This window comes from Podarcis pityusensis, assembly GCF_964106645.2.
Source record: "Podarcis pityusensis genome assembly, chromosome: 4".
Taxonomy (NCBI): Eukaryota; Metazoa; Chordata; class Lepidosauria; order Squamata; family Lacertidae; genus Podarcis; species Podarcis pityusensis.
This window is the reverse complement of record NC_138027.1, coordinates 99,035,444-99,051,541: the sequence shown is the minus strand read 5'-3', so window position 1 is coordinate 99,051,541 and position 16,098 is coordinate 99,035,444. Positions and strand designations below refer to the sequence as shown.

General features: G+C 40.8%; 1 long non-coding RNA gene across 1 annotated transcript; it reads left to right on the top strand.

Annotated features, from left to right (window-relative positions):
• Positions 1-12,861: 12,861 nt before the first annotated feature.
• On the top strand, positions 12,862-15,838 carry LOC308475998. The gene is made up of 3 exons (XR_013985625.1): positions 12,862-12,996; positions 13,812-13,883; positions 15,634-15,838. It is a non-coding gene; the product is annotated as an uncharacterized lncRNA (long non-coding RNA).
• The last annotated feature ends 260 nt before the right edge of the window (positions 15,839-16,098 follow it).

Sequence of the window (16,098 nt, the reverse complement as noted above, 5' to 3'; positions counted from 1 at the left end):
AATATTGATAAAATGATGATGAAACAGGCTTTTTAAAGCCCTTTTGGAACATAAAGGTGATATATAAATAAAACAAACAAACAAACAAACAAATGCTAACAGAGAAATGTAACCAACAGCATGTGTTGCTGAGACCTGGATAGGGGAGATGGGTGAGCTTCACCTAACTCAGCTATTCCCACTAAGATATGCTTTGTAATACCAGTCCTAACCAGAGGGTCAGGGTAGAGGTATAGCCATTGCTAGTAGGAGTTCCAGTTCGATCCTGGGACAGACTTAGGTGGTGTTGGAGCATAGAGAGAGATTCTGGGGAGAAGAAAGTTAAAAGGCTGGGTAGCTGAAAACCAGAGTTTTTCTCCTGAAGCTCAGTGTATAAAAATATACACAGAGAGAAATACTACCCTATCTAGAAACAATCAGGTGGGGCAGCAAATCTTGGGAGTTCTAAGGGAGGTGATGGGCACCATTTTGACGAGCCCAACAATAGTCCATGCAATTGTTGGGTGTCCTGCTTTCTTTAATACAGAACATCCTATCAGACAAAATTAGGTTGCAGTAATTATTTATTGCCTGCCAGGTATGTGATACCAACTGATCAGTTCAGATCCAAACCCTTCCTACAAAAATAATTATAGCCTTCCTTCCTACCCCATTCTTGAGAATAATGAGTACTTCTTATATTGGAATAAATCTATTATAACAACAGGTAGAATAATACAGTAGAGCAGATATAATGATCTTAAACAGCTAGATACTGCAACATATGGAGTAAGTTCATTGCTGATGATCTGAGTTTTGAGGGGATTAATTTAATAATGGTGGTGGATAGGTGCTGCATTGGCACCTAATGGGACCTTTTTTCCTATCGCTAACCACAGTGTGGGGGCAATTTCCATGGAAATCGTGGCTGGTGACAAAAGAGGAATATCATTTCTCTGCCTGTTGTGGGCAAAACCCTGATGGCAGCATTACATTTAGTGTTGTGCAGTTAGGCCCTTTAGTTTGGCCTTTTAGTGTAGTTAGCTATATAACACTGTAAAAAAAAACCCTGAGAATGAACAAGTAAACAAATTCAAAACCTAGCCTTGAAACTAAAGCATGTCTGGAAACTCAGAACCAATTCATATTCCACCCCTTTGAAAATCAGTTGCAGGATTGATTCCAGATACCCTGAGGGAAGCCTTAGAATAGATTTGCCATCATTTCTATACAAGCTGTATTTCTCCAAAATGGCCACATAACTAGGAATGTCCTAAATAACAAGTGAGGCTCCTTGAAGAAAGAGACCTGCTTTGTTGGAACAGGGCCAGCTCTAGATTTGGGGAGAGGCAACCTCTGCCCTCTTCCTTGCCCTCCTTTTGTCTCCTTGATGTCACAGGGCAGGCAATGGTGGCAAAGAGACGCCTTCTCTCACTCACTTGCCTGCCTTCTTCCTCTGGAAGGTGTGGCAGTGAGGCTCACCCACCCAAGGGGGCTCCATACCTCTTAGGTGCCAGTGTTCATTGATAGGAGTGTTGGCTGCTCCCCAGGCACAATTTGCTAAGAGCCTCCTGTGAAACAGCTCATCCATGCTTCAGGTCTCTTCTCCTCTGTGAACTCCCTAGCAAGCCTTAAGCAAGTCACTCTCTCTCAGAAAGTCATGCTATGTCAGTTCCTCACCCGCAACACAAGGAGAAACAAACTCACCTATCTTAATAGGGTTGTTGTAAGGATTACCATGAGGCAGCCCATGTGAATGAACTAAAGATTCTAAAGTGCTATATAAATGCTGATCATTTTTGTAACTGTCCAAATAGCTGTTCTTCTTCGCACAAGGACAATTTTCAAATGGTTTTTGCTGCTTTCGTTTTATATATAGTGAGTCAGTGCTTCAGGGACTCCTTGAACAAATGCTGTTTGTGCACCCAAGGTATTTATCTGGTGGACATTCTAGCAAACCTATCAAATGAAACACTTTGGAAATTCACATAGCCATAATACTGATCAGCAACGGTCCATTTACTGTCCTATAATTGCAGAGAATGTTTATTCATTCTTGCCCCCATATTTTACTCAATCTTCTGTAATGTTACAGGTCATTGCATGGGTAGAGCTGGGATTCTGGAATATTTGTGAACTTAATTGTGCAAACAAAAGCTGCTCAGGAAACAAAACTCTTTGAAGGGCAATAAGGGTAAGGTTAGAACTTAGGAAAAATAAATATTACATGCAATAGTGAAGGCTGCTAATTATTACTGTAACATTTAGTATTATCTTTAAAATGTTATTGTTATATAGGGCCCTGTTGTTTTGTTAGGCAAGTATATCACTTGCAAAATAGGTTTACTTTTTATAAAATAGGAAAATACAGTTTACAGTTTGAAAATGAATTAAGTTTATGAAAACTTGGAAGCATTAGTTTGGAAATATGTTTCTTGCTCAAAAGCAAGGTCTTTTCAGTGGCAGCACTCTCATTGTGGAACACCATTACCCAAAGGGCCTGTAATCATTTGTATTTAGAAAATTATTAAGGTCTTTCTTCATTTTTTTTATTTTGCACACACACACACACACACACAGAGAGAGAGAGAGAGAGAGAGAGAGAGAGACTTGAGGGTCTTACCTAAAAGTTACCTTAATCCTGTTGTGAACTTCTTTAGTGTAATTTTGTTCATGCCCTTGACAATTTTACTGCTGCTTTTAACATCTCTTCTAGTCTGGTTGTGTGTGGGGTAAGTTTGGGGGCAGGGGTATGATAATATAAACTGATGTGAGTTTTAGTAATGTGTATTGTTTGAAACACCTGCTGTTAACTTGGTTTTAAAAATTGTATTATAGATTATTTATTTGTGTATATTTTTATTTAAAAAAACACTTTGGGAAATAGTTTGTTGGGAAAGTGGTTCCTAAAGATGTAAATAGACAAATGAAGAACAGAAGAAATGAACCTCTCCTTAGTGCACTGGCAAAAATTGAATGTGATTTAACATATCAAGGTAAATTCTCATCTGGACTACAGATGTGTGAGCTGGGGCATTGCATTTTGGTGACTTAAACTGGAAGATGACCACTACAGAAGGGAACTGAGTTTGGCTCCTGTTCAAAAACAGCAGTACAGTGGTGCCTCGCAAGACGAAATTAATTCGTTCCGCGAGTTTTGTCGTCTTGCGATTTTTTTTCGTCTTGCGAAGCACGGTGTCGGGAAAGTTTTGGAAAAGCTTCAAAAATCACCAAAGTCTTTAAAAACCTCAAAAAAGGCTACCACACCGCGTTCTATGAGTTGCTCCTCAAAGTCAAGTCGCAACTGTATTAACGGTGTTAAGAAAAAGGAAACAAACTTGCAAGACGTTTCCATCTTGCGAAGCAAGCCCATAGGGAAAATCGTCTTGTGAAGCAGCTCAAAAAACAAAAAACCCTTTCGTCTAGCGAGTTTTGTCTTGCGAGGCATTTGTCTTGCGAGGTACCACTGTACAATCTGTTGCTGAAAATGGTGGTATGGCCCGGGCAGCAAGGGGCCCTTCAGAACCATGGCCAGTTCCTAACCTGATTATCTGCTGCTGCCTGATCTGCCTTCCTCCCTTTCAGAAATGCAAGGGTGCATGTTGAGGTCTATCAAATAGCAATCAGAAGGCAACAGGCAGTGATCCATCATTAGGTAGCTGTGCTACAAACCCAGACATCAAAGTACTGCAGAATAAAGTCTCATATTTGATGGGGAGTCCTTTACTGCATTCCTCCTGAGTGTCTTTATTTTGCACCATGATCAGATATGAGAATGACCTGCTGAGAAACACTTTTTAATCCCTGCCATCTAAGGCAGCTCTTGCATCTTTGAAAGCATCCAGATGAATTTATTGCAGCCTTGGGTTGTAGCCAGGAAGGACATGCAATTGCCTCAGTTGGTGTTTTGTGATTTATTGTAATGGCGGGCGGAGGGGGGGAACAGTTCACTGTTTCTAAGTAATTTTAGTTAATGTGAAGATTTCAGAATTTCTAAGAGAGTTTCGTTAAAAGAAGCATGACCGTGATGGTAGATTTGATGTGGGTGCAAAAATTGTTTTGTTTTGCTTTATATTACTTTCGAAAGAACCAATACCACATGTGGTTCTGTAGAAATGAGCAACTTGTTATGATTGTCAGACACTCCACGCTTCTGCCTCTATGGCAGTGATTTTCATTTAATGGAATTGCATATTCCACTTTGTAATTGAGTGTTCCAATTTGAATGTGTTGCTCTTGGTGGAATACAATATTAGGAATTAGATACTTAAAGGGTTATGATGATATACCTTTGGATTCTGGCTAATGCCTTGTGAAATTATTTTCTTATGCTTTTATACCATAGGGCAGAACAGGAGCCTAAAGGTTTTAATTGTATTTGTAGGGTTCCTTGGCTTTCATATGGAATGGCAATGGTTCAGTGGTAGCAGAGCACATGGTTTGCATGCCTAGGGTTTAGTCCCCTACATTGCCCGTTAGGAGCCCATCAACCACTGTTAACAATGATGAGTTTTACCTAAAGCAGCTTTTTATATTCCAGACAAATGACATTAGCTCTCTGCTTAGTGGTAAGCAAAGGTTCTGAGATATGGAATACCCAAATCAGATTGAAGGATGTGCTACACTACATATAGTGGGGCTGGGATATATATTGCCCAACGCTTGATATGTGTTCATGTTAGGTGTCATTTTAGGCTATTTCAAAACCGCCACCTTAAATGTGGAAGGATAGAAAGCCAATGGAGAATTTGGGGGAAGAGGGTAGCACTTAATTCATAAATCACTCATGCAATATAAGCCGGTCAAATTCATTCTATAATCCAGATAATTGTAAATATTTGTGCCATGACAGGTTCATAATATTAGGTAGCTACATAGCTGGCATCAATAAAATGTAATACCTAAGGACCAGTTGGAACAATAATAATAATAATAAATCTTTCCATCATCTAGCTTTATGGAGTATTCAGTGTTTTCATATATATTGTCTCAATGATACTAACCTAAACTCTGCCTCGTGCATTAAAACTATTGTTATTTCCATATTGCAGATAGAAGGTGGAATTGATAGTAGCCTGAAGTTGATAAGAATATTGCTTAAGGCCACTGAATGAGTTTCGTGGCAGAAGGGATGTTCTGGTTCACAGCTCAGTCTCTTAAACTTTATGTATTAAAAAAAGCCCATTCTAAAACACTGCACATTATAAAGCTCATTAAAATAATTTGTCAAGAGACTGGAGAAACCTTCCCAAACTACACTCAACAGAACCATCTTTTCTTTCCTCTGGAAAGAGTTTTGGTGTTGTCTATTTATAAATCAAGGAAAATAAAAGTTTTTTTTAAACAAACACACACACACACACATCCCTGCAGGCAGACATCAGAACTTGAAAGCAACAGCTTGAACTTGGTCTTACATCAAGTAACAGACTCTGCAAAGTGTTTCTCTCACTTGTATCACATATTAACAATTGTGCTCAGTTGTTCTGGCTGCAACTTTAATTATGATCTTGGTAGTTTTAGTAACATCTTTCTCTCCTCGTCTTCTTATCTTTTTTTTTTTTACCTCAAGGTTGATCATTTTCCAAAAAGCTCTGTAAGTAGCAATGGGGTGGACTTAGTTGTTGTCAAGCTGTGAGAGCTTTTAATTACACAGAGTTCATTAGGCTTCCTCCTTTTAATAGAGGAGAAATCAGAGGAGGAGAGATTGATACAGGTTTTGGATTCATTGCTGTCTGGGTAGAAGCATTTTTCATCCTAAATTAATTTGAGCCACCACACTGATGGATACCTGGCAATGGAAGAACATATTAGAGCTAATGAATTCAGAATAGGTGAAAACATTTGCATTATTCTGCTCAGAGTCTACGTAATGATATTTCTGAGCTTTAACTAGCATATATTCTTTACATGCATGTTTGTTGTTGTTTGGTCATTTAGTCATGTCTGACTCTTCGTGACTCCATGGACCAGAGCACGCCAGGCACTCCTGTCTTCCACTGCCTCCCGCAGTTTGGTCAAACTCATGATTGTAGCTTCGAGAACACTGTCCAACCATCTCATCCTCTGTTGTCCCCTTCTCCTTGTGCCCTCAATCTTTCCCAACGTCAGGGTCTCTCCAGGGAGTCTTCTCTTCTCATGAGGTGGTCAAAGTATTGGAGCCTCAGCTTCAGGATCTGTCCTTCCAGTGAGCACTCAGGGCTGATTTCCTTCAGAATGGAGAGGTTTGATCTTCTTGCAGTCCATGGGACTCTTAAGAGTCTCCTCCAGCACCATAATTCAAAAGCATCAATTCTTCGGCAATCAGCCCTCTTTATGGTCCAGCTATATCACTACTGTTCCATATATGTTCCATATATCACTACTGGGAAAACATGCATGTTTACTCAGAAGTAAATTCCAACAAGCTTACTTTGAGTGACTTCTACACAAGCATTATTGGGATCAGGTAGTACGGTGAATTCAAATAGTACGGTGAATTTTTGTTTGAATTCAGTGTTGTGAAGAATGTATTGTAACTACATCTGAAACATTAAAGTAGATGGCATCATCACATTAGAAAACCTTTCTTATGCAATTAAACAAAGGGTATAGATGTCCCTTGTCTGGTTATAAAAGTCAACTTCAGGCAACTACACAGGCCTTAACTCTCTTCACTGTTTTGTTCCTAGGTGAGAGAAAAAATAGATTACGTCCATTTCTGTTTTGCTGGTGCTCGATCACAGGTCTTTTCCATCCCATTTTTGCAGATTTCTGAAAGCACTCCCCAAAAGTCCATATTTAGATTGCATGCATTTTTATGAACTTTTAATGTAAAATATACGTTATCAGTGCTTTTCAGTGCATTCCTTCATAAAAGATACATTTTGTATTCATATTTTATGTAAAATCCATATTTGTGTTCCCTTTTTGAATAATGAAATGGCACTGCATAATCTAGAGACGTGAGCTGGAAGTTGTGTCCAGAACCACAAACAAGTTTAGGAATATTGGGGTTCCGTGTTGGTCTGCTGCAGAAAGCAGACTGAATGAATTTCCCTACAACCCTAGGCTAGAGTTTCTGCCTTTTATGAAATGGACTCTAGGCCTTTCTTAGGTACAGAAGCAGCAATAGAAAAAGCTGAAGCTTTTTCTAACATGTGCATCTCCATGCTGGGAGATCCTGCAAGCCTACTTACAATCAATTTGTACACTTATAAAAGTCACTGGATTTTTTAAATTTAAAAATATATCTACTAGACTGTTCTTAAAATATACTAGTCATTAGTAGTCTCTTTGTATAGTCAGCAAATCTATGGCTGGCTGAAAAGTTTTTACGTCAAAAATAAGGAGCAACCTATCGTTTAATGGAAGGGTACAGTTAAATCAACATATAACCCTATTCAAAGGGAAGTTAATTCAGAGGAGGTTTGATCCTGGCTTGTAATGTGACTGAGATTTCTGAATCAGAATTTTCTCCCCCCAGTTCTGAAATTGGTCACCACCACTAATTAGAAACATTAACAAGATTTGTAGGAGAGATTGAGTACACCAGTGCTACAACACTCCCACAAATGCCACCCCACTCTGAAGTCATTGCTTTAGATGATAATTGGTAATTAAATAGATGCATCCTCACCAAGATAATCGATAACATTAAGTGAAAATGTGTATTGTTTAGCTTACATTATGAGCAACACCAGTGGATATTTATTTCAAATGAATCTTGTTGAACCATGTCCCAATGGGCTTATAGCTAAAAGGTGGAGAGCTTTTATATTGTTCAGGTTAGTAGAAAATAAATTGCTGAAGTGTTGTCAAGTAGTCAGCAGTAGGGAATGCTGTTCATTTTAAGGGCACCGTGAGCTAAATTGCCCAGGTTAATGGCATTATCTGCTTGGTAAACCTAGAAGTGATGGTAGAGGGTTTTAAAGTGTTAACACTGGCTGAATGCAGATACTGGATGTAACAATATGATTCTGTTTAAACACCCACGCTCGTATTCACAAAACAAATGCAAAAAGGCATATAAGATAATGAACTGCATTATACTGAGTTTATCCATGCTGTTTATCCATCAAGCTATATTTTGGGTGGAATTAAATGTTGTACTATTATGAACCTTCCATTTGTGCAAGCATTTCAGCTTGCCAGGTGGAACAATCCTCTCTCTCTCCATACAGTGTTCTAAAGGTTCCCCTGACCCCAAGAGCCATGGGGGGGGGGGGGAGAAGCCCTGTTGAGCAAAGTGAAAGTCCTCACTCAGGACTTACTCTGATGTAGTTTCTTTGGTGAATCCCACCCTTTCTCTTTGCCAGTGGCTGTGTCACTCTACGTTTTTCAGGTAATTATCTTTCACTGCTCCTACATCCTGAGCTCCTTTTTAATGCAAGGTGTGAGAGCAACCTTCTCTAGGTAAAATGTATGTTCTGCAGCTAAACCTGAGGCAAAACCCCTTGACTTCCTCCTGCAACAGGGCAGGGACCACTAAGTATCATGGTGGTCTCCGTGAGGCATGCCAGCTTGGCCCCCTCACCCATAATGAAGTCACAGATGAGTCATGTTGTATCAAGGCATGGGTAGGCAAACTAAGGCCCGGGGGCCGATCCGGCCCAGTTGCCGTCTAAATCCGGCCCGCGAATGGTCTGGGAATCAGCTTGTGTTTACATGAGTAGAATGTGTCCTTTTATTTAAAATGCACCTCTGGGTTACTTGTGGGGCATAGGAATTCGTTCATTCCCCCCCAATATAGTCCGGCCCCCCACAAGGTCTGAGGTACAGTGGACCGGCTCCCTGCTGAAAAAGGTTGCTGACCCCTGTATTAAGGGCTGAATTGGGATTCAGCAAAAGCAGCAGCAGATTGGAGAGTAAGCTGAGCTGGTATTACTACTAAAGACTCACAGATTCTGGAGTGGAATGGAGAGAAAAATAGGTACCAACTGCCTACCCTCTCTTCTCCAGTAGTGAAAGACTCCCTGAAAACCATATTTACCCAGAACCTGTGCCTAGAACTGAATCAGGAAAATTAAAGGACTGTGCAGCTGCCTTGATCCCAAGGCTCAGGCTTATTAACTGTGTTCTGTGCATTAACTCGGGGACTATACAGTTCTCTAGATTCTGAAAAGCTTGTGTATGTGTGTGGTTTTTACCCGAGCAGTGATTCCCCCCCCCCCCCCCACAATGTGGACAGAAAACAGAAGAACACCTGTAGTTTTCATCAGTTCAAAGAAATGTTTTCTTTCAGTACACATATAAATTTCATCACAAATATTGTAATTTACAAAAAAATGTTACTACCTCTGGCAAAACATTGCCTTGGACCATATGCAAAGAAATATATGCAGGGAAACCTTCAACAGAAATCTGGATTTAGATTCACACAAAGGTTGTTCAATTCTGTAGCAAACGTAGTAAAAATGCATGAGCAGATTACTCTGTCTGAGCCTAAAGGTTTTTATGGACTTGTATAAACCATATTTTACATACATATGTGTTCACAGAATTATTAATATATAGATCTATACTGGAGACGAGTGTGTTCCATAGATGTCTGCAGTGCACATTCCTAGCTCAGTATTACCTTGAGGAATTTAGCCATAACCAACAAATGCCATTATGAGCTTGCTTAGTGGAATTAGCAAGAACCATGCAATTGTTATGATTAGAATGGTTATTTAGACAAAATATATGATGGAGAGTAAAAATGGATTTTGTGGATTGGTAGATTCAAGTACCAGCACAGAACGTGAAATTGCACCATTACTGGTTTTCACAAATCACATAGGCCAACCACCCCACATTGCCTGGATCTTATGCCTGATCAACTCCTAAAAGAGCTGTAGCAATAGATGGAGATATGTCTGATCTGGGGCTCTGTTCTGCCTGCTTTTGCATCTGGCCTGTGCCTGAGAAAGTTTCCAGAAGGGAATGTGGCACTCGGGTTTAAAGGGTCTTGTGATGTGACATCCTTTCTTTTAGTACTTCTTAAAAAGCATTTCTAAACTGCCTAATGTTTAAAATTGCCCAAGCAGTATTAAAAATAATGCAGCATAAAACCAGTAAAGCAGTATCATAACAGACATACAACATAAAAATAGTAAAACAGTATTATAAAACAGAATATAGCCGCATACTGAACTGTCTCAGAGAATTTGTTGAAATTTCATGTTTAAAATGGAGAATAAGACACTTAAGTGAATGTTTCAACAAATGCCACTAACTTTGTGCCCCAGTCTTGTGGAAATATATAGTGCAACATCCAGTTGCCAGCAATAAACATAAATGCTCATTTGTCCTGTTGCGTTCAGAATTGTGTTTACAGATCTGCACCTTAGAGAAGTGCCTACCCAAAGCATTTCTGTCAATTGAGGGAATGTATACATATAACATGAACACTGTAATCTTCCCAACTGCAGTATCAAATATTTACCTTTTCTTTTTATATAACTGCCTTTATTCCCCTCACCCAAGGATGAATAAATCCCTCAGAGTCTTCTATGTAAAGACGCCATTAGAAGACTTTCAGGAAAATTACAGAAAATAATGAGCATGTTTCAGTCTATAACCAATTCTGTCACTTGTTCTAAGAGATATATAATAGGCCCAGGTTATGGAAAGCTTGGGTAGCCCTTTCTAATGGTTGTCTTATAGGAGGAAGGGAGACAGAAGTTTTCAGGGAAAGAAATCGAGAGAGAAAGGGTGGGGCAGAGACAAAGACTCCCAAAAGGAAACATCCCCACTGGAGCTAAATAAAAGATGTGCTGTGCAATCCCACACATGCCTATTCAGAAATAATCCCAGGGAATTAAATGGGAGCTATTCAATAATACATGTGCTTAGGACTGCAGCCTTAAACTCACATTTGCAGAATTATTTTTGGAACCCTGGGAAGTAATTTTCTCTTTTTCAAAAACCACACACAGGTGCAAGATGAGAGTCTCGGGACTCTAATAATGCCTATTATCTGTCAAAAGGGGAAAAAATGAGTAAGATTATTTCACTATAATTTCATGCTGTGTCCATTGCAGGCATTCCCGAGAGCTCTTTCTCTTCCCTGATAAAGATCTCATGAAGAGATCCCCAGTTGTATAGGCTTATCTGGCATCCACAATGGTACACTGAGGGCAGTTTCATGTAGTCAGAATGTAAAATGTTTCTCAATTCAAGAAAGGATAGTCTGACCACAATGACCGCTCCCCGCTTAAAACGGGGGGCGCCCTTTGCATGGACGCGCGCAGCCCCTGGATCTGGAGCGGCTCCAACAGCATAGGCTTGGTTTGCCTTCCCTCAGGTGGGATACCTGGAGGTCTCCGCCTACCCCAGTCAGTTGTCCAATCCCACCTGGGGGAAGCGTTGCCAAGGAGACCAGGCCAGGTAGGGGAGGGATTACCTGCCCACACAATAGAGGGAGGATCTTACCTGGGAATCCTCACTTGGCTCCAGAGCTTCTCCCACCCTACCCACCCTCAGTTAATGTCTTATTTGCAGGTTAACTTTTCTTCACAGGTTTTGCAGGTTAGCTTTTCTTCACAGGTATGCGGGCGCTGCTACGTTAAGGTCGCTTTTAAAGGGCCGGAAAGGAATTTCCCTGCATTGGCAGGTTTCGCCTTTCCTGTAGCAAAATGTCACAACTTTGGCGGTATCAGGCCTTGGGCGGAATCCTTTAGTCCATCTTCCTCTTTGCGGCGGCGATACCAGGGTTCCCCATTAAAGGGGTTTCTGAAGGGAGGCTTTGACCGTACGCCGAAAGGTCGTCATTGCTCTCCCCTGCGGCGGCGTAACGGGGGCGGCTATCTCTGCTTGAACATATGTTCTCCAGAGCCGGCCCATCCCCCCCCACACACACACTGGATAAGCCTGATGCGCCCTAGGTCCCCGGCTGGGGACTGGGGAGGGAGAACGCCCAATGCCTGAGCCAAGGTCTACCCACATTTGAAATTTAATAAAGTTGTGGCCAATTTAATCCCATAGCACGTTGTCATGAGTCGTTATTCCACATGACGGGGGGACCGTGCGGGATCTGGGGACTCCGCCTGTCCGTGCAAATGCCCGTGCTCTGGTAAACCTCACGTTGGATTATAGCAATGCATCTTATGTGGGGCTGCCTTTTGGTTTATCCAGGGATCTGCAACTCGTGCAAAGTGTGGCAGCTCTACTGCTCACTGTTACAGGAAATCACCACCACGTTATGAAATAATGGCACAGTTAGCTACCCAGCTAATTGGTATATAAAGTCCTATACAGCTTGTGACTAGGATACCTGGAAGAAAGGTAAAGGTAAAGGTATCCCTGACCGTTAGGTCCAGTTGCAGACAACTCTGGGGTTGCGCGTTCATCTCACTCTATAGGCCGAGGGAGCCAGCGTTTGTTCGCAGACAGCTTCCAGGTCATGTGGCCAGCATGACTAAGCCGCTTCTGGCAAATCAGAGCAGTGCCCGGAAATGCCATTTAACTTCCCGCCGGAGCGGTACCTATTTATCTACTTGCATTTGACGTGCTTTCGAACTGCTGGGTTGGCAGGAGCTGGGACAGAACAATGGGAGCTCACCCCGTCATGGGGATTCGAACTGCTGACCTTCTGATCGGCAAGCCCTAGGCTCTGTGGTTTAGACCACAGCGCCACCTGTGTTCCTTGTGATACCCCTTGTAGACCCAATCAACTCTGAAGGTGCTCTGAAGGTAAAGCCTCCTGCAGCCACCTCTCATCAGACGGTCCATTCTGCACACTATAGGAATCAGGCCTTTCATGTTGTTGTGGCAGCTCTCTGTTGTCTCTTTGGTGTCTGCTGAGTACCTTCTTCATGTTTTAATCATCATTATATTTGTAAATAAATAACTTACTGGAGATATTCCATAGACTAGCATGCACATTGCAGAGGAGGACTTTACACCTGGACTCTGGCTCTGAAGGGCTTTGGGTAGTTTCCCCCAGATCTGCAAAGGCTGATTGGAGATCTCAAAGTGCCAAATGGTGCAGACTGTTTCCTTTGTGGAACTGATCAAGCCTTTCATGGAGGCTGCTCCTAGGAGAGCAGCAAGGTAATAATGATGATGATGATGATAATCCCAGTCCCTGCCTTACGGGTCACAGGGTGACCAGGCACTTCTAGACATCAAGGCCAGGCTATAAAATCTGTGACTGTGGCTAGACTTTTCTGGCTGAATCAAGCATAATCTATGACAGCTACAGAACAGGAAGAACGCAAAGCAATGTGTATTTATTATTTTATTTTTAAATAATAATTTATACCACTTCATATAGATGCTTCCCAAGTGGTTTACTTTGAGAATTTATAGGTGGGGCTTGAATCATGTCAATGTGTTCTGATTGTTCTGGATGATAGCAGATTCTGATTGGCTGGAAGTTCTGACAAGTTGGGAGTTAACTGTCAGTGAAAGAGACAGTTGGGATTTGTCACCGGAGGAGTTTAGGAAATCTGGCATGAGGTAAAAGCCACTTAGAGGCTCATGTCAGCAACATTGTCTGTTAAGTCTTCAGAAACTGCCATCGAGCATATTTTACTGTCATCAAGAACCCTAGATGGACCAAGATCGGACCTGTTTTAAGGCTACTTCCTGTGTCCTTATGTCTTTTTCAGAAATAAATAAATCATAAAAGTTCATTAGATGCACCAGATTGCAAATTCAAGCCCATTAAAGTTTTGTAGCATTAATTATCCTGGATTTCTAATCTGTTACATGTCAATTGAATTGACCATGTTGACAACGCAGCGTAGTTTCCCCCATTGGCTTGCCTTTTAAAATAAAAGTAGGGGCAAGTTCTTTGGAAGAATGTGTAAGAGTAAACAGATGAACAAAATATGCTTGGTTTTCTATCTGCTTCTTACAACTAGCTGGATTTAATCCTCCGTCATTATATTCAATTTTGAAAGCAGAGGTCACACAGTTGTGCAGATGTTTCCAAGGTAAGCTACCAGAGCATAAAGTTCTTAATTCTTGAGCTGTATTTCATGCTACTTGTCTAGCTTTTTATTATGTTCTGAAGTACAAATGGTTGATGGCCACATTGAAAGAAATGTAGCAAGCTCAAAGTGACCTTGTCAGTGGGCTCAGTGACTTCAGAATTTAATCAATCAGCCATTTGAAAGAATATGACAACCACGATCTTTTTTGGCTTTGAAACTGACGCTGTTATAAACAGAGAGAAAGAAGCAGAGGAGAACTGCAAAACGATAAATACCACCCGAGCATTTTCAACTGAAAGAAATACTTAAAACATACTTTTCAATGCACTGAAGTATTTTGCATAACTTACACTGTCAGCATATCAACCTAGAATCTGTTAGTTTATAACCTAGCTGACATTAATGAGCTTAATGCACTTGGTCTCTTGTGTTTTACATCTCGGGCTGCGAAAAGAAAAACAGGAAGATAAAAAGGCTAGTAAATAGAGAATAAAAATGGAATGTGACTGGAGAAACATTTTCAAGAATAGATTTATGGCTGAAATGCCCATAATTATAGCACTGCAGCTGTTGTTTCCCATTATGTTCAAGCAAAATGCACTAACCAAGGAGAGATTTCCTTTTCCAAAAATTTGCAATAGCAAAGCAACTGCACTATGTCACTTTTGCCCATTTGCAAAGTCTAGGTATTAGTCATGCCTTCCCCTATCTCTTAATCATAGCAGTCTAATCTTCAACACTTATTTATAATTAAATTTTGGATGGTGGGTGCATGATACTGATTTGCTTACACCAATCCACCCCCACATTTGAAACTGTGACTGCTCCCTGTCTTGGATAGTTAATATGGTTGCTGCTTAATGAATCCAAGTGTGATTGGAAAATTGTAGAGAGAGTGGGGAGAAAACGGGTTTCCCATTAAGTAAGTTATGCTTGGGGGTAATTTGGCCAAGGCCACTCAGTGACATTCATGACTGACGATTGGTTACAAGCATAGCTGTCAACTTTTCCCTTTTCTTGCGAGGAAACCTGTTCGGAATAAGGGAATCTCCCTTTAAAAAAGGGAAAGGTTGACAGCTATGGTTACAAGTATGTAAATGAATTCCTGTTTCAAAAAAGTGTTATAAACAGTGAAAATATCAAACACAGCACAATTTTGAAAAACCACACCACTCCAGAATGCGTTCTAAACGTGGAGAACGGTATCTGAGTTTTATTCAGAATAAAGGTAAAGGGACCCTTGACCGTTAAGTCCAGTCACAGACAATTCTGGGGTTGCAACACTCATCTTGCTTTTATTCAGAATAGCCCCATTGAAATTAATTAACCTAATTTAGTCATGTTTGTTAAATTCAATAGGTCTACGCTAAGTAAAACTTAGTTGACTACAACTTAAAATGTTTTCACCACCTTTTGGCATGTAACCAAGGACAGAGCAAAACAAGCAGTTTGTCAGAAGAGTATCTATAGCAGTATTTCCAGAATGGGCAGGGAAAGCCTTTCCCCTTGTAACAAGGCAACGTGACCACAGAATGGCATGTGGAGCCTATCCCCCAAAGATCCAAGAGTTTGAGGGAAGTCATATGGGCCATGGACACTTCAGTATGTAGACTGTTAAGTGTACATAGAAACACCATTGTTTCCAAGGCATTTATTTTAGTGAAGCCATGCCTAGTGGCAAATCATTCAGACATCTCCTGAAGTTGCTCTTCCCTGCTTCCATTTTTATTTTACTTCCATTTTGAAAAAGGAAATATAGACGCAAATGGTGACAGCATTATAAAACGGACTGTGCAAAACAACAAGTTATGCCAGGTAATGAGATAATTTTAAGCCCTAAACAAACTAGAAAACCAGACAAAGAAAACAACTGTCTTTAAAACATCTCACTGCGGGCATATTTTTCCGTGTCGTTACTGTGCTGAGCTGACATAATCATCCTGGCTAATTATTCCCAGAGTCCTTTTCTGAAAAAGTGGATGGAAGGCCTTTAGAGAAAACTTGAAAAGCAGGTGTCGACAGAAATCTACTGTGTCTTGGCATCTCGAGAAATAAGCACTTGCATCTATTTACATGTCTAGAAAGTTGGAGCTGAGTACACATTCCACGAGTAAGCAGATACATGTACAGTGGTACCTCGGGTTAAGTACTTAATTCGTTCCAGAGGTCTGTTCTTAACCTGAAACTGTTCTTAACCTGAAGCACCACTTTAGCT